The sequence below is a fragment of the Ambystoma mexicanum genome, chromosome 11, assembly GCF_040938575.1.
Source record: "Ambystoma mexicanum isolate Mex_15411 chromosome 11, UKY_AmexF1_1, whole genome shotgun sequence".
NCBI lineage: Eukaryota > Metazoa > Chordata > Amphibia > Caudata > Ambystomatidae > Ambystoma > Ambystoma mexicanum.
The window spans coordinates 919547303-919566321 of NC_090934.1; the positions used below are offsets into that span (position 1 = coordinate 919547303).

The 19019-nt window shown below is 41.1% G+C and overlaps 1 protein-coding gene across 3 annotated transcripts in view; it reads left to right on the forward strand.

Moving 5' to 3' along the window:
- The first annotated feature begins 1093 nt into the window (after positions 1–1093).
- The window catches only part of CHID1 (chitinase domain containing 1), a 1865353-nt gene continuing 1847427 nt past the window's right edge, over positions 1094–19019 (forward strand). The window contains exon 1 of one of the 3 annotated variants that reach the window (XM_069624010.1): positions 1094–1356. The gene's annotated coding sequence lies outside the window, so the exon portion shown is untranslated. Of the gene's footprint in view, positions 1357–1487; positions 1605–19019 lie in introns of those variants that run through there. The other 2 variants (XM_069624012.1, XM_069624011.1) reach the window with 2 other exon arrangements.

The following is a 19019-nucleotide window of genomic DNA, read 5'->3' on the forward strand; positions in this document are numbered from 1 at the left end:
AAGAATTCGCTCCTCAGTGGGCATTTATTATTTAAGCTTCGTGCTGTCTGACATCTCCTGAAAATTTCTACGCTACTTTAGCTTTTCCTTTGGAATACATTATGTCCTTTAGTGCTCTACTCATTTTTAGCCAAGCCGTTAGCTGCATAGAAGCTTGCTACCCATCCACAGCAAGCCTCGTATAAGTAACTCTCAATCATATTCATACACACAGATGTGCGATCCAGCAGGGTACAGCCGCATTTGCTGTTTATTAACCCACAAAACCTTCTGCCTTGCAACACACAGCATTCAATAGCGCCACAACGCCGGAATGGGAGGTAGCAACTGCCTAGCAAGTTTAATTTCGTTCACGCAAGCATGAGTCCGCCAAAGTATTTCAAATGAACACTGTTGCCCTGCCTCGGGCATATATAGAACTGGGGTCAGTACAGGCACCGAATATGTTATTGCGCCACCGTAGCACTGTTCGCTTGACAAGCCTGCACTGCAGCCAGCTAACGTGCTGCCTCGTCACTGACAATAACTGTGGTGGCCTCGATCACGTGCCGAGCTGCGCAACATAAATAACAGACACGGAGCCTTCTGAAACACGTCTTCCTTTATTCACTACACGGCTGTAACTGCCCAATACCCCGCCCTCCCACGTCACTTCCCACCCAGCCTCCCTCTTACCCGGGTCAACTGTCAACGTGACAATAACCAAAATAAAACACCCGAATGAGGCACTATGTGCATCTGCATCCATGGGCGCCCTAAACGATACCCAACTGCGGAGCACTTGCTTTCGAAACGGATGCAAGCACCCTTGGTCCACCGCCGTGTAATGCCATTTAGCACGACACCCTCACTAAACACACTACACTGAAAGTGCAGCAAGAAAGGCTAGATCCTATCCTGTTAATTACTTACTGAGCATGTGCAGTCACTACCAGGTATTGGATTTTCTGACAGTGAGTTAGCAAACACGTACGTTACCAGAGTGTGGCATGTGCCGTACTTTGTTGAGGACATGAGGTGGGGGCTCTTCCCTTTCTTTTACTAGTTTAAATAGAAGACTACAAATACGCCCGCAAATCATAATGTTGCTGTTATTCAGACCCTTTATTCCACCACCGCCCACTCCATGAGCCTAAGCCAATAGGAAGACTCGCTCGCTTGTCCAATGGGAGCCGACAATGAGGCTACGATGGCATGAGGGCGGAGTTCACCGAAGGTGCTCCCTCCACAGACAGCCTAGTGTCTTTTTCTAACAGTGAACACCAAGATCTTGCCAGCCGTTTTATCCCCTTTTCGCCTCAGTATTCAAAATCCGCGTCCTACTCATTGTACCTCGCCCCGGTCTGTTCTGTTATCGTAAGTACTTGCGATGAGAGTCATGCATAACGTGCTCAGTGTTACACGATTGGCTGGGGTTGCATAGTTTCCCTTTTGAAGATGGCGCCCCTTTTCCCTGTTAAACCAAACGCCCTCCTAAAACGGGAAACTATTAAGGTTAGCTTCGTGAGTGCCATGTTGGAACGGGAAGTTGTGCCTCAACGTGCTGACATCTGATTTGTGGATCTTGCATTTGGAGCAGATGGGAGGGGCGGTTGCAACTAACCGTGAGTGACAGGTCGTTTGCACGCTGCATAGGTAGACAGTTATTTAAAGCAGCAACACTTTCCGTGTTTTTAGAGTGAAGAATACGCCTTCAAAGTATAACACAGACTTATTATATAGTGCTCACCTTGATATTTTTGAGCAACGGACCAGTGAATTGTAGGTACTGACGGTGGGGAACATTTAATTTAGTGTGATCACCTGGCACTTAGGAGAATTCTGCTGGCCGGAAAGTCTCTAAGCATCAACTATGCTGGCAGTTTCTGGATACATCATGGTTACGTATACATACAGTGTACAACCCCACAAGCTAAATAAGACTGAAGCGAAGTAAATGTTCATATGATTACTAATTCATCATAAAAAACGTATTGCTTCCCTGCACCTCTTTTTTTCCCTTCACAGTTTTATTTATTTTGCATTTTTAAAGCGCTCGCACAGCCCGCGGGCATCGAGGCGCTGTTACAGGAATTGTTTTTTTTTAGTTGCGTAATGTAATTGTTTTAAAAAAAAATCTTAGTTGCGTATTTATAACGTGCTTAAATACCCAGACGTTTTTAAGCGCGGACCCAGGGATCGAACCTGTGTTGTCTTATATCGTCTTGCTTCCAAGGGGAGCACGTTGCCGCTGAGCTGTCCTCCCGGGTAATACCCGTGAGGTACTAACCTCACGACAGGAACCAACTTCACCTTTTTGGTTGTGTCGCCGGAACCCTTAGGGCCACATTACTCCAATATTACCACAATGCATAGCTACTATTTTTCCGGTTTACAGACAGGTGTTCTGTTGTGATCCGCCCAGCCTCCAGTGTTGCAGGAGGTCGGGGTTGCAAACATAAGCCTGCACATAAGCCTGCCAAACATACAGCACACAAAAGGAAAGACACAACACACTTGCAGGCTGCATAAACCTGGACTGACGTAGTTCCGATGATTCCTTTATTAATCCCCCAACCCTCATCATGTGACACCGGTCTCCCGTTGTACAGTGCGTGACACCACATTCCTCCCAAACTTGGATTGTTGAACAAAATAACTCTAAACATATAGTCTACTATTGGCGTACCTCCGCCTCGCTCCTTCTGCAGTATATTACTTTTAGGATGTATCCGTGGAGATGGGAGGAGAGTTTTGGCCTTTCTCTCAGCTGGTAGCGAGGATGGATCCTCTAAGTCTCTTCCGCTCTGGGGAAGCTTTGGATGGTCGTGTCTAGTTGGGGGAGCTGTTTGAGATGCTGAGTCACCCACCGCCTGCTCTGCTGCCTCGTGCCCTGGTGGCGGGCCATCACTTGTCGACTGGTGTTCTGGTTGTTCTGCCCACATCGTTTCCGGAAGTGAGACACGTTCCTGATCACCACTTTGGTCCCTCGGGTAGCGGTTATCATGCTGTTTATGGTGTTTCGTACCGTCAATGGGCGGGACTCGAAGTTCAGTGTCATTTTCTTTTGGGGTGCCCTGTTCTTTACTAGTACAGTATCTCCTGATTGGAGCTCTCTGTGCTGGGCATGGCATGCTTGGCTCTCTTGCTTGTTCCTTCTGATTCGCATACATGCCAACCCTCCTGATTTGGGGGGGAGACTCCCGATTTTTCAGTGAAAAATATTGCTATTTTTCACGGTCTCCCGCCTAAAATAACTGTAGCCCCTATGCATTCCTATAGGAAAATGTGTGTCTCCCGATTTCTCTGTGGAAATCTCCCTCCCAGGTGCGTCTGAATGTTGGCATGTATGGATTGGTATTTCTTCGATGAGAGGTATGTTAGGTTCTGGGGTTACCCAGCTTGGGTGCATTGAACATGAGCGCTGCGTTGCTCACGCCTGTTGACATGTGTAGAGTTTGGTGGTGGGCCTGTAGGAACCTGTATATGGCAGCTAGCCATGGGTGGTTGTGTTCTTTTGCCATGCATATGACCTTATTCAGTAACCCCATGAAACGCTCCGTGTCGCCATTGGCTTGCGGCCAGTAGGGAGTGATTTTTTTGTTGTCGCTCTTTAGTTTGGGAGGTATCCCATGTACTGCAAATACTTTTTCTAGCGCCGTGATTACAGATTCAGCATTGGTAGATCTTACATGCTCGACTTCTGGGTAGCAGCTGAACTCATCGACCAGGACCAGGAGGTACCCTTCTCCAGAAATGGTACAGAAGTCCATGCTTATGGATTCCCGTTTTGCTTCGTGCTGGGCTGATTATTGGTTCTGGTGCCACTAGCCTTCTTGACGATTGACATGCTGCGCATGACTCGACCATGCTTATCACGCGTTGCTGTATTCGGGTCATCCGCATTCTAGATTTTAGGTATGATGGCATTTTTACTATGCCCTGGTGGCCTCTGTGTGCTAGGCTCAGCGCTCTTTCTTCCAGCGTACTTGGTAGGATGATCCGGTCTCCCTTTAATAGAACACCTTCACTAGATATTGTGAGTTCGTGGCATATCCCAAATAATGCCTGTAGTTTTTCTTGGCCTGTTTGTCGCCGCTGCGCCACTGCTGTCAGGTAGTTCTTCCAGTCCCCGACTGGACTGCTTGAATGGTTCGTAGTAGGCGGGCATCCGTTTTTTCGTTTCGTCCGCCATCTCTTGCAGCGTGAGCGGCCGCGCACATGCGACAACGTGGCACATGTGTTTTTCTGTTGCATGTTGCTCTTCAAGCTTTGTGGCTGGGCGTGGGTGGCGGAAGAGGTAGTGCGCTGGGTTGTCCGCTCCGGTTCTGTATTCCACTTCAATGTTTTAAAAAAAAAAAATGAATTTAATACTGGAGTTTTAACAGTGCGGGAAGGACATTTTTTAAGTAAGGGCAGCATACATATGTGGCAAAGGTGTAGATTGAGACACATTATACAAGATATAGGGTGTGGTGGAGAGAGGGGGAAGAAGACACGCCATAATGGGTCATTCAGGGGATGTTGCTGATCTCACGGTCCTTGTCGCTTCTTCCTCCGACAGTAGGTATGTCCTGAGGGGGTGTAAGATATTTTGTCTTATTGGGGTAAATTTGGCAGTATTTTCTTACAGTAAAAATGTTGGCAGTAATTTGGTGGTGAATTAGTCTTGCATTTAGATTGGGTTTGGCCTCATTATTTTAGTGACCATACCTTGTTAGCTTATATTGGTGGTAATTTTAGTGGTATTTTGTCTTGCAGTATTTATACATGTGGTATAGCGGTGAGCATGGATTTCGTTTTATACTATAACCCCATCATAAAACAAACCTTTTCCTTCTATTAAAATACCCCCTAGTTGTCTGTAGAGAGTTCCAGACCTATGCACTTGAGAGAAACCCAATGATTTTATTTAGAGCGCCACCTACAGTTTGTGGCTGGTGTTGCTGGCTTATGTACATCCAGTAACCTATGCACAGTTAGACATTACTGGCTTATGGACATCCAGTAATCTATATATTATATTCAGTAAAAAAATCTTTGTTAAAGGGACCTTATGGTTAAATTGCGCTACTAAAAACCTATGAAATTCACTAAAAAACCTATGGTTCGAAGTAAAACCGAAAAACCCTTGAAATTCGCCAGTTATGGTAAACTAAGCAACCATAACTCGCGCCACCACTGTGCACTGCTAACACTAACACCCAGGACATCAAAGATAACATCAGAAATGTCATTGATGGCCACTCCAGTGTATGGACAAATGGGTCCGGGCCTGTCATCCCACAAAACCGTAACGGTTTGGCAGCCGGTCACAAGTATGTGCATCTGGCGTGGAAAGAAACCATCACTTGGTGTTTGGAATCCATGGCAATCACAGTACGGCAGAATGTAGCTGTTCTGAAAACGTAACAGAAAATGCGTATCAATACCAAACCTTCATTATACAATTTCAAAAAAGAAAAAAATAACGTGGAAACTGCTACACAATCAAATCGATGTGGTCATACATGACATTTTAAAGAAATAATAGCGGTGAACATGGGTGAACCTAGTGATAGTTTACAAACGGTGAGAATCTGCACTCTCCATAAGTAAGAAAAAAAAAAGCCAACTACACAGAAAGATAGTACCTCAGGTACAATGCCAAATTATTGTTGTGGTAATCAAAAATTAAAACTCGCTCCGCTGTAGAGTCGCCAAAAATAAACGTACACAATATTTACCGTCTCCATTGTCTTAGTTAAACCCAGACAGCAATGTACGTGCACCAAAGAATCTTCTTGAACTGATATTACATGAGTCTTACAAAGGTTTTCAATACGTAACCTTATCAAATGGTATTGTTTCCAAACTTTCACTCCCTGCATTCTTGCTGAACTTTCCCTCTGGCTCAAGGTCAGAAACCAATTGACCCTTATGGGTTCAGTCGCATGCGTGGGCCTACTGAGCTCGCAACCAAAAAAGCAAACGAAGTGACCTTCACTCAGAATGAAAATACATTCTGATTTTGCAACAACATATCTGAATGCATGCATGGGAACTGGTACTCCCATACACTTGCAGACCCGCTATTTCCATCAAACAGTGCAGGTGGCTGCCTCAGATTTCAAACTCTACGATGCCAGTCTGTCTGCAATATTATTTTAAATGCATTGTAACACAGACTTGAGTAATCCTTCGCCTGTACATAGTGGACACTATATGGAGCAGCAACTTCCAATTTACTGTATAACTTTGGTGACAATGAATCCCACTTTTTGACTTCCTGCTGCCACCCCCCATCCCAGCCTCATTAATCCTCACCTTCTGAAACAGTATTTCCTAAGGTTAACAAGTGCAATGGTGTGTTGTTTTATATGTGTTAGCGGCGATGTCCGCGTACACCAAGACACACATGCAAGATGGCGGGCATAGCGAAAGAATGTGACGCACTTCACGCCGTTCAACATCCAATCAGTGAAGGCGCCGCATGTCCGCGGACATGACGCTATGGATTAGGCAATCGGTATCTGCGGAGCGAACAGGGAAGTGTTATAGATAGACATAGATATCACTAATTTTTTTAGACACACTTTCTGGTCGTTTTTAAAGAAAACCACTGGACGGATTGGCACCAAATTTACAAAAGCACGCTTTCGGGACTGAGCCGCTGCTCCTGCCACAAATATGGGGAAAATCCATCCAGCGGTTTGGGCTGTAGGCGTGCGCAAAGTTTTTCCCCCATTCAGTCTATGGGGAAAAAAATACATTTTGGCACCCCCCCCCTCCTATAACCTTTCTCCCCCTGGACCAAACATCACCAAACTCTGCAAAAAAATTCATGGTGGGCCATATACTTTTTTTTGCAAAGTTTGGTGTGGATTCGTCCAGGGGGAGAGGAGTTATAAGCCGCCCAAAAAGTGTTCTTCCTATGGAAACACCAACGTAACCATAACTACACAGCCACTACTGTGGCTGTGTAATCAGATTCCTTCCCAGCAGCATGCAAGGAAGGCATACACACACACAAATCTGCCTTATCACTGAATATTATTAGCTTCCTCTGGGTTGTTATTTTTCCTGGATTAGTAAATTGGCAAATGCACTACTGAACATATATGAACCTCCCCTGTATGCTTTTTATATATATATATATATATATATATATATATATATATATGAATTCACAAATGCAAAATCAAAATCCCATTTGTTTTTATATACACTCATTATATTATACACAAATCTTATTCACACGTCATTAATTCTTACCATGGGTACATTTCATCGTCATCTGGGATACAAAAAGAAAACAAAACAGAACAAGTAGATCTTTTGAAACATGGGTTAATGTTCCCACATTCTGAACATGGCGAAAAATAAACATGCAGCAACTTCCTGTCCTGTAATAAACTTCAGTCACTCATACAGCCCTCACTTGGCACATCTGTTACCAAGATTATTATTTCTTTGAAGTTCCCAGCACAACCTTGCTATTTTCGCAAATGCAGGCCCAGTGTCAGCGCAAACTGCTTCTGTAATGTTGTGTGGGGAGCACCAGCGAGATAACTCTCACAGACAGCGCTTTCACCCCTTTGGAACTCTGTCAGTCTTCACAGTCCAGCCTGAACTAACTCCCCTCCCCAATTTTTGTCATCAAGAAAGCTCAGATCCTTCCCATTTTGACATGGCATGTCTGCCTATAATTTCCCCCAATCAGGTTAACAAGAATGTGTTCTGCGCCACCCTTCATTTTCAGAACAATGAAGCGTCAGAACAGAATTATTATTTAATTTTTGTTTCCTGCTGCAGCATTCTTTCTGCTCTCCACAAGCTGAAGTAAACGCCAGTGTGCATTTAAAAATGAATTTCAGTAGTGCCATTAAAACATGGATTTCACCTCATTTTGCATATGAGACTGCATTATCATGTTAAAGAGGTTAGAATTAGTATTTTAACAGTGTTAATTATATTAGTCAGTTATATAATTTAATGTAGTCTCCATATATGAGGCATCCAAAAACAAATGGTGCACTTCATTATTTGTCCTGGCAGCACTAAGCTTTTCTATGCATGCATTTCATTATCTGCAGTTTCAAGTTGAGCTTGGCTGTGTTGTAGATTCTGTACTTTGCATACTGCCAATGAGGATATTATACTGGCTAAAAAAAAAAATTCTATACTACTGCTGGCAATAAAAATTCCACTACATTTTGCAATAAACAACTGCCCTTACATTTGCTAAAATGCTATATATGTCCTTACATATAGCCTCCTTTTCCGACAATTCTGGCTACCCAAATCCACAATTGGAGGAAACCCAAATTGTTTTTCTTTCTTCCCATTACATGAATCACAGTTGAAATAATAGAAACCTAATAAAATGAACATTGAAATATTTCATAATAAACCACTGCTTAATCATAATAACAGTAAAACATATCCCAAATGGGTCCATGAGTCCTCATGCACATGTGCATATGCATGTATAACTTTTTCTTTTTAACCGAAGTGTCCGCCATCAACATTTTATATATGATAACAAAATAATAAAATAAAAGAAATTACTAATATAACTAACTAAAATAAATCATTAAAGTAACAAACATTTGATTCTCCACCACATTTCTTTTCAGTCCCATAAAATCTTCATCAGGAACGCTGTAGAATTAAGTTCAAATCACTACTGTTCTTTTAAAAACGTTTATCATTTTTATGATTGCACCTCTGAGAAGTTCTGATCATCAACTTTTCATCACTTGGTTCATTCGGTGAAACTCTCTCATTCTGGCACTCTTGGATGCTTTTCCATAGAAGTCATCTCTTTGTGTGTCCCTGTTACTTTGTCTTCACCTCCATTCTTGGTCCGGAGGCTTTACTCGAGCTTCATCCTGTGGACTCCAGGACTTGTCATCTCTCGTGTCCTCCGGTTCTGCGACCTCTGACCTCAATAAAAGATCAATAATTTTTTCTAAATTAAATAGAAAAGAGATCAAATACATAGCACAATACCAATTTTACCCTTTCTACCACACAAAAACAAAATGTAGTCCAAAACATTCCGCTTGAGTCTTTTGATATCTGAAACTAAGCACATGTTAGAGAGAAACAATAACAAACAACATTTTTCAAAACAATTTTCATGTAGAACATTTCAGCATTGTACTATAATAATTCAACCTGATTCAGTACCTTATATCAATGTTTATCACCTATGGTATTTTCATTTATATTTATCTCTACAACAAAAACTATATTTATTTCATTTCTATGGCGTGGGACACTATGAGGACAGCCACTGTGTCTTCTTTTCCATGTCTTCAGGGTACTTAAGCTGTCTCTACTTGCTCAAGTCTTCTGATTTCATGTTTGGGATGACGGGGCTTGATTTGGTTAACATGAACAAATTGTTCTTTCACCACTTCACCCTCTGTCTTCAATATTTTGTAAACTACTGGGGACACCCTAGCCACAATTCGAAATGGCCCTTGCCAGTCTACCAAGAATTTAGAATTTTTATGTTTACCTTTTCCAAAATTAAATGTATATACCTGATTCCCGACATTACTCTTTCACAGACGTCTTTCTATCATAATATGACTTTGCACTGTCAGCAGCTCTTTCCAAATTTCATTGCACAAATGCAAATGCATGTTGTAAATGCTTCCTCAATTCTTCCACATATTTGTTAACTGTAGATGCACTTATAAGTGTTTGCTCATGTGTCCTGTATAATGTTGTGGCAGTACCATTTTGCTTCCTGTTAATACCTCATGAGGACTGATACCTGTCGCTTTGGCAGGAGTCGATCTGATTGCCATCAGTACTGAGGTAATCGTAAATCCCAACTGGATCCTGCCTCCGCTACAAACTTCTTTAATATCTCCACAACAGACCTGTTGCAACGTTCAATATTCCCAGAAGAGGCGGGTCGGTACGCAATATGCAGTTTCCTTTTCACCCCCAATATCTGCCCCACCTTACTCATCAAGGTGCTTGTGAAATGACTTCCTCTGTCTGACTCTATTGTTTGTGATAATCCAAATCTTTAAAATATATGATTTACCAGTAATGTAGCTGCTGTTTGCGTACTACAATCTGGTGCAGGAGTACACTCTACCCATTTCGACATCAAACAAACCACAGTCAAAAGATAACGGTTGCCCCTACTCGACCTTTTTGCAGGCCCTATGTAGTTAATTTGCAAATCTAACCATGGAAGCGTTAAGCTTCTTTTCGTCAGTGGGGCTCTATGCATTGGTGAAGCGGATTTAAGTTGGGCACATACCAGGCAACCCTTAGTGTATAATTCCACATCTTGGGACATATGTGGCCAGTAAGCATAATCTTTCAGTATTTTAAAAGTCTTTTGTGAACCTCTGTGTCCTGCAGTTATTGCATCATGTGCATGGTGTAGCAGTAGACCTCTGAATGAAAGGGGTACCACCCACTGTATCTGTCTTGTTATGGATTCCCTGATCATGAGTCCATCCTGTAGTCTAATTTGTTTTTTATTCTTTAACATCCTCAACTCTTCTTTCCTTGTACAATCATTTTCAGTTAAATGATTTTGTTCGGGGTCCATCAAATGATTACAATAGATCCCCAATATTGGATCATCTTTTTGCGCCTTAATCAGATCTTGATCTGGTGTATCATAACTCCATTGCACTACTGGTTGTTCCACCTCTTTTAGAGCGTGTAACTGCATCTATTTGTATTTCGCCAATTAAGTGTTCAATAGGTAACAACTCTCCCATGAAAGCCCCAAGGTTGGCTAAGTGGTCTGCTTTATCATGTCCCTCCTTATCTTCTCCTGGTGTTTTCAAATGCCCACAAATGTTCCTCCAGTATATTGTTAAATCATTTTCTAACACTAATTTGTCTATAGCTTGTATCATTTTCCCATGCTTGAGGTTTTTTATTGTTATATGTAAGCATACCTCTTGCTTTCCAGCCAGGTAAATATTCTAAAAAACTATTTCGTGCATAATCAGAATCAGTCACCAGGACAATTTGACTGAAGTTATTATCACCTGCAGTAGTAATTGCTTTATAAATGGCTGCTAATTCTGCTACCTGGCTACTCCTAGCCCCAAGTCTCATCCCTATACTAGGAATGTCCTCACATTTCAACCATGCATTTCCTATCCCTGATACCAACTGTTTGTTGCTGTCATTCCCAATATGAAAAGCACATCCATCAACCTATACAGTTGGTAAATTCTTACATGTATTTTCATCAAAAGCTTTGTGTGGTGATTGTTCAAACTCCTGCAAGCTAGATTCCACCTCTACTTCGTCTGATACACATTCAGCTGCACAGTCATGTACATTTGCTAATCCTTGAGCAACTAGGCTGGGCTTTTTATTCTGGCCATACCTTACTTCTACAGGAAAACCTTGCAATGCCAATGTCCATGAAGTAATTCTGGACTGTGCTAGATTGCCTGACCTAATCCTTTTACTCTGTAAAAACTGCAATGGTTGATGATTTGTCTCAATGATTACCTTTTCTCCTTGAACAATGGGGCGGAAATGCTGCAACGCCCACACAGTGGTCAAAAGGCCCTTTTCACATTCACTGAATTTAATTTCAACTTGAGAAAATGTCTTTCTTGCATAAGCAATGGTTCTATGGTTCAAATCATGTTTTTGAGATAACACTGCTGACATACAATGTTCAGTGAAACCTATTTCTATAAAGAAATCTCTGTTTTGTATGGGATACGCTAAACATGGTGCCTTTATGAGACATTCCTTTAATTTAGTAACTGCCTCAGATTGCTCCTTTTCCCATTTCCAGGGCATATTCAGCTTCAGTAGCTTAGTCAATGGTTGAGTAATTTCAGCATAATTTTCAATACATTTCCTGTTATAGCCTGTCATACCTAATAAACTTTTTAAACCTTTCACATTTCTAGGATCTTTCAATTTTTGTATGGCCTCCACCTTTTTCTTTTGTGGATTTAGCCCATGTTCAGTTACCTCATGGCCTACGAAATTCACCTATTACTTGCACCATTGTGCTTTCTGCAAAGATACTTTGGCACCCGCCTTTTGAAATTGGTCAGGTACATGTCTCATTTAATCAAAATGGCTTTTCAAGTTTTCATTTTTTATCAGGACATCATCCACATAAACTATAGTTCCTCTTTCTGCTGCATCAGACATAGCCTTTCTCAAAAATATGCCAAATTCGCTCCCACTATTGACATACCCGAATGGTCTTCTAGCCCACGCGTATTGCGTTTTTATCAAATGAAAATGAAAATAAATTCTGAATATCCTCTGCCAGTGGCACACACCAATATCCAGACGTGAGATCTAATGTGGTAAACACCTTTGACCCATGCACTTGGGCAAGGTCTTGATCAATGAATGGCAGCGGCCATCTGGACACTGGCGCTCATTTATTTAATTCCCTCAGGTCTGCACACAGACACCATTGACCATTTGGCTTTAACACACCCAAAATAGGAGTGTTGGAGGTACTATGAATGGGCCTGATAATTCCCCTAGACCCCAAGTTTTTAGTTCTCTGACAATGACTCTAAGCATGCCAGTGGCAATCGATATAGGCGCACAAATACTGGATTTCTACCACACCCCTCTGGTAATGTGGCAAATTGTAAATTAGTTAGGCCACAATGATATGCATCTTTGGCAAAAACGTCTTTAAATTCCATAAATATTTTTCTCAATTTATTCTTATCCTCTTCGCTATCACATGCATCTGCTAACAGAATCTGCTCCTCTACCATTTTTGAAAATTCAGGGAAATCCTCCAGTGGAGGAACCTCTGTGCTTTCTTCCAACTGTGTGGCTGTATCACTCTGTAAAGCTGCCACTTTAAAATATTTTAGCATATCAGTTTCCATTTCAATGCGCTGATTTTCTGTTTAATTTTCATTCAACTTAAATACTATACAATTCTCCTGGTGACAGCATACTGTCTCATTGAAATCATAAGGGTACACAGATTGAATTTTGAATATCCCTATGGGTTGAGAATCCAGATACTCTGGCAACACACCCTGTGCATCTACGTATCTCTCGGGGATATCTCCAATCACCATGTTATTGAAATATGCAGTATAATGTGATTTGTGTATGGCCATTCCTAATAAAGAATTCTCTTCTAAATGAAAATCCTGACATCCTTTATTATTCACCATAATTTTGACAGACCCTTCCCCAACATCTATCAATGGGGTATATTCATAATCAAGGCCTTGCTGCTTCATGGATTCATTCAAGCACACAAATCCATCAGAATCTTTAATTTGCTGTCCATTCTTGCACTTTAGTGTTATAGCAACCTCCTTGGTGAATGCAGGAATAGTAATATCCTTCTTCACCTGTAATTCAATTGCATATGGTACCAATTGTGCACAATGTTAAGCCTTTCTCTTATCTTCAAATTCCGGTGCAGGGCCGCCTCGCTGGACCATATTTTTTGGTTAAGGAAATCTAGCACCATACACATTCAGTGCATGACATCATTGCCCATGTAAACATCATTTTGTGTTCCACTCACTATCCACACATTGTGATAGATGGTTTTTTGTCCAATGTTATTCTTTAGCATGCACCTTTCGATTTTCAAAATCTGGATTGTCCAAACAAGAGACATATTGGTTTCTAATTCTACATTTTGGGATCTCCTCCCTTTCCATTATTCTCTGCAGTAATTTCACATTAATAAAACTCCTTTGCTGTTCAAGCGCCAAATCACTTTAGAATGGTCATTTATACCAATGTAAATCCATGGCTGTTCATCTTCCATGTGTATTTCAGCAAGGGTGGTGATGTGTTTTTCTGTGTCTGTTTTAGGAATAGTGTTCTGTTTGTTTTTCTTTTTCACTTTGCATTTTATCCTGACACATCAAAATGACAGTGACACTAGGCACACAGTTATTCTGTAGGTATAGCTCCACTGCATCATTTGTTTTGGCAACAGTATGGCATTCACTTACATTGCTGTTTTGGTACTTTATTTTCTTAGGTCTTAATAGTTTTTTGGCTAAGGACCACAGTACCCCATTTACCCCACCTATCAGAGGAGACAATCTTTTCAGGCAATCTGTTCCCATTAGGAATGGAATTTCACAAATAGATGTGATCAACACTTCCTGTTTCATTCTGTATTTTCCTATCTTTATGTCAACTTCGGTAATACCCACGATAGGCACCTCCTCACCGTTAAAGTTATGCACTGGGCCTTCACGCTGTCTCACTGTTCTCTGATTCTGTGGATATCTCCCTTCATTGATACTTTTTACCAATTCTTTGGACATAATTGTGGCCTGTGCGCCTATGTCAATCATGGCAAATGTATTGCATTTCTCTTCCAGAGTAATGGGAGCGTAATAATCTGTCTTCAACTTCCTCTAACACACACAAAAAGTGTGAATTCTTACTGATTTCAGGATTCACTTTTCTCAGACCTTTTTCACTTTTGGCGGAGCACATTGGTAAATGAAAGGACATTTTTCCCTCCTTTTTGTCAATTTCCGTTTGAGAAACCTTACTCATTTCCCCATATTCATGGGTCCTTTGGAGTGTTGCCACTGTTCGCCCTTCCATCCGGGGATCATCAGAGTTCACACTACAATCTTCCAACTGAATATGTGTAGAAACATTACTTGATAATTTGTCACTTTCTAATTCTGGGCATTTGTGGGTATTTGGCATGGTACCAATCTTTTTAACTTCCTCAAAAATCTGTGGCTCAAAGAACTCTTCAGGTGACTGATCTGTACTCTCCTTTTGAGTACTTATTCTTCTTGCCTGTATTTTGTTAGTGTTTTGATTGTCTAGGGAGAGCGTTCTAACATCCCCACATACTCCCTGATCAATTCTATTTACCCATGCATGAGTTGTCTTTCGTAAATCTGTCTTTGTTCTTTTGGCATTTCATGTTTTCCTTTTTCATTTGTGCAACTGTCCAACGTTTGATTTAACTCCAGGTTAAACTGAACTTCTTTTTTAGATGTATTTGCAATTTCTGTCACATGTTCATATGCCGGTATTTTTCTTTTTTACATTATCTCAGTTATTATGCAAAACCAGATCAGGGCAATCTGTCTTTTTAGCATTGCAGGTGTCATGAATATTTATTCACTTATCGGAAACCACCTGGTCATTGCTATGGCCTTCTGCCCCCTCCTTTGATGACTGTTTTTGAACCGTACATAGTTTTCCTATTTGTTCAGCCAACATTTTTACTTGGACCTCGAGACACTGGAATCTTTCCATCCCTCTATAATCTTCTCTCTGCGGCCTAGGTCGATATTGGTTGTTTTCCCCCTGATTGAATCTATTCTGATATCTCTCAGGAGAATGATTTCTATTGGGCTTGTTTCTGAACTCTCGATTCATGTGGGGTGGGGAGCGGGGTGCACTTATCCTTTGGTTGTAGTCCTCCGGTGGCAGTGATTGATTGTATTGACGTGGGGCATAATTCAGACTCTGCCTCATGTCCTGTTTCTCATTTTGTGAGTATTGTCCCTTATGCTGATTCCCATTTTCAGTAACTCGATCTACATATCAGGGTCTGCCCTGATTAACATATATCATGGTGTGGGGGTCAAATCTGCTCTGTGCCCCCTATGTCTGGTAGGGACAGTTATTTCTTTGTTCTTCATTTTGTCTCTGATTATTGTTCATACCTGACATATCAGGCTGATATCCTGCCCGGGGCCTGTCTCCTAAGTACCTAGGGCTAATGTAGCTCTCCCTATTACTAGGATCATGTGATTGAAACATCGGTGCAGGGAGCAACAACCTCTGTTGATTACCCTTCTGTTCGGGTTTCACATTATTTTTACCTGGACTTTGAGCGGACTCAAGTGACATTTTAGCTGACCTGATCTCCATACTGTTGTGAAGATTCTTTACATTTTGGTCTAGTATCTTTCATTTTATCACTCTCTCTAACCTGACACTATAGTACTTAATATAGTTTTGTACTTTGGTGCACAATCCACTCAAGGGACTTGTCAAGATCAAATTTGCGGACTAACTGTGATATAATGTCTTTCTGCAACCCATAGAAATAGGCATTTTTAAATTCATTGGAATTGGGATCAAAAGATGCATCAAAGCGAGAAAAAGTTCTTTTTAAGTCTTGCAAAAACTGCCGAGGGGACGTATTTGGGCCAGCCGTAATCATGTATGCAACTCGTGTCTTTGCCTCCTGTAATGACTGGAATGGAGAAAAATGACGTCTAATCTCTTTTTCAAACTCTGCCCATGTTATGTTCTGCTATTCATTTAATCCTCTAATGATACTGGCTGTGGGAGCGTCCAGAGTTAAATGAAAGTATCGTCTGTATTGTTCCTTAGGTATCTGGAGGGCTTTAAATATATCGTGCACTGCTTCTAAGTGGTCTCCTATGCAGCATCCCCTCCTTTTTTGAATGGTTTGATTAGGGCCTTGATTGATTTCATTATTTTGATAGGGCTACTTATTGCGATACTTGGGATTGCACTACTTTGTGATTCAACCCTTGTTTCAGGCGTATGGGATTGTGGCGGCCCCCAATGGGTGTGTTAAATCACCCCAAGAGCGCTACAACCAAGTTCAGACACCGGCACAACCACTGGGACACTATATATCTCCGTGTAGAAATAGAATTCACCTCAACTCCATTGAATGTGGTGCCCTGTCATTTGTCCTGGGACATGGAAATGCATGTTTGCTGTTCCAAATCCTTGCACTTTTTAAGGAGTCGATCTGCATCCTTACGCAATCACCCATTTTATTAATCACATTTTGCATATTGCTCATTTGCATTTGGCATTTATTGAATTCTTTGTCTCTCTTGACTCTTTCTTGAAACATTTTAACTATCTCTTGTTCATCATTTTGAAGATCACTTTCTTTCTCAAAATGTTCTTTTTGTAAAATCTGCATTTCCAAAATAACTTCATCTTTATCTTATCTAATATGATCTACCACCCCTTTCAAGTGTCTTAATTCTTGCTCACTATCCTCACACTGTTTCTTTCTTTTGAACAATTGAGTGTCAAGATCCTTACATTTTGACTGCATGTCCTTTATACCTCCAGTTCTGCTCTTAACATTTCCTCTTGTTCACTAGCTCCATCCAGTTAAACCTTTAATCTGCTAATCAGCTTGGTTTCATTTTCTTGCATTCGCAGAGACCTATTTAAAATGAACCATGTCATGGCACATATCTGTATCAGACAATCTTTCTCTGCATGTTTATCAGCAGCATTTAATAATCTCAAAAGACAGACCTGGATTATGCTACCTTTTGCAAAAATGCTGTCCAGTGGTTCTTTCTGCACTTCACCATAGATACGGTCATGCCACTCTGCGGCATTATTTGATGACCATGTCCCATGTGCATATAGCTTTGCCTCCAGATATTGCACTAACTCTGGGAATGTGGCCTCCATTTGAGACATTGTGAAATTCACTTCTTGTGTCACACTGCTCTCATAAAATGGGTTCCCTTTAATGCACGTATGGTAGTGTTAGACACACTTGCCACGCCCAGTAGGTGCTCTACAGTCACTTTCCCGGCCAACACACCATAATTTGTAAGAACTTTTGTCTAATTGGGTTAAATTTGGGATATGGCAGTATTTTCTGACCGTAAAAATGTTGGCAATAATTTGGTGGTAAATTAGTCTTGCATTTAAATTGGGTTTGGCCTCATTATTTTAGTGACCATACCTTGTTAGCTTATATTGGTGGTAATTTTAGTGGTATTTTGTCTTGCGGTATTTCTACATATGGTATAGCAGTGAGCATGGTTTTCTTTTTATACTATAACCCCATCATAAAACAAACCTTGTCCTTCTATTAGAATACCCCCTAGTTGGTCTGTAGAGAGTTCCAGACCTATGCACTTGAGAGAAACCCAATTATTTTATTCAGAGCGCCACCCACAGTTCGTGGCTGGTGTTGCTGGTTTATGGACATCCAGTAATCTATATATTATATCGGATTCCTTCCCATCAGCATGCAGGGACACACACGCACACACACCACATCCCCCCCGGTTGTTATTCTTCCTGCATTAGTAAATTGGCAAATGCACTACCGAACAGATATGAACCTCCCCTGTATACTTCATATATATAAATAAATTCACAGATGCAAAAATGACATCAAAATCCCATTTGTTTTTATATACACTCATTATATTATACACAAATCTTATTCACATGTCATTAATTCTTACCATGGGTACATTGCATCATCATCTGGAATACAAAAAGAAAACAAAACAGAACAAGCAGATCTTTTGAAACATGGGTTAATGTTCCCACATGGTGAAAAATAAACATGCAGTAACTTCCTGTCCTGTAGTAAACTTCAGTCAATCATACAGCCCTCACTTGGCACATCTCTTACCAAGATTATTATTTCTTTGAAGTTCCCAGCACAACCTTGCTATTTTCGCAAATGCAGGCCCAGTGTCAGCGCAAACTGCTTCTGTAATCTTGTGTGGGGAACACCAGCAAGATATCTCTCACAGACAGCGCTCTGACCCCTTTGGAAATCTGTCAGTCTTCACAGGCCAAAGGAAGATGCCCTGAAATAACAGGGTATAACTAGGGCACACACAAAGAACTATCTAGTTCAGTATTTTAATTAGACAAAGTATGTCATAAACAAACATTCAAAATAAATACTTTTCAATTGTTCAATACTTTTTTATTTTTTTAATTTTTTTATTTATTTGTGTTTATCCAAAAGGGGCTTCATTTCTTCTAGTTATGTGATTGCAGTCGGTGGCGTACTTTGTGTGCACTGCAGTAGGGCGTTCTGTAGGATTTTTGCAGTTGCGATCGACCAGTTTGTTTTTTGTCCACTGATTAGGCGGTTCCACCATGTTTCCTCTTCGCTATCAGTGTATAGTTCGAGGAGCGGGTGAAGATATAGTAAACTAAACTGGTGCATCGCTGGGCATACCATTAACAAGTGTCTTACTGTTTCAGAATCAGCTTTACATAGACGGCAGCTTTTGGAGGTCGAGTGTCCTCTTGCAAACAGAATCTCGTTTGTGTGTAGCAGA